At 40.1% G+C, this 888-nt stretch overlaps 1 protein-coding gene across 1 annotated transcript in view; it reads right to left on the bottom strand.

Annotated features, from left to right (window-relative positions):
- Window positions 1–888, bottom strand: part of LOC116703893 (progestin and adipoQ receptor family member 3) — a 6,819-nt gene that overhangs the window by 1,358 nt on the left and 4,573 nt on the right. The window lies entirely within an intron of this gene.

Raw genomic sequence — 888 nt, 5'->3', positions numbered from 1 at the left:
GATACTATGCATCCTGATAAAGTTCCCTTAGCGTTTGGAATTAAAATTACCCCATATCATCACATACCCTTCACCAGACATAGAGATTGGCATGGTGTTATTTCAGTTAGCTTAATCGCTGGTTTGATTTGCATGGAGAGATGATCTTATGGAAAGTTCCCCATGCCGATCTCTATGTATAATGAAGGGTATGTGATCTCTTGGCACCTCACAATTAGATTCCGATTCAGAGGCCAACGGTTTGATTGTAAACCAATTATCGATGAAACACTTTATGTACTTTTTCCATGCATGATTTAAAAAATATATATGTATAAATCTGGGTTTGCTAGATTTTGACATCTGCAGTATTTGTCACACAAGTTTTAATGATTTTTTTTGCCCACGGAGGTTTTTATTTTGTAGACATTCCATGCTAAAGCCATAAACATGATTGTGAAAGTCACCTTCTCTCACAGTGGACCCGGAGGCTCCGTCATATGCCAAGTCTTGTGTGAGCAGCAGCCTGGCTGCAGAAGCTCACACAAGACTTCTCTGCGCCGATTAACAAGCGATTCTGCTGTTCTGTTCTATTCTTTTTTAATCCCAAGTAGAGCTTGAGTCGCTCGCGGCACACAGAGAAAATAAACCGAAACATTTGCTTCAGCTCACGAGCCGGCCGCAGATTCGATGTGAACAGACGAGTTGGTTAACATGGGCCACCCTGAAAGGATGTGGGCCGGAGGGTTGCACAATAAGTCACAATTTTATTGAAATCACAATTTTGACTAGTGCAATATCCAAATTGCAGTAGGGCATAATATTTGTTAAAGGCAAAATGTGTCAAATAATTCTGAGTGCTCATTTTATGGTCATATTTGTATTTAGAGGTTGTACCAGAATAGGTTT

This window comes from Etheostoma spectabile, chromosome 16 (assembly GCF_008692095.1).
Source record: "Etheostoma spectabile isolate EspeVRDwgs_2016 chromosome 16, UIUC_Espe_1.0, whole genome shotgun sequence".
NCBI lineage: Eukaryota > Metazoa > Chordata > Actinopteri > Perciformes > Percidae > Etheostoma > Etheostoma spectabile.
This window is presented reverse-complemented; position numbering and strand designations above follow the sequence as displayed.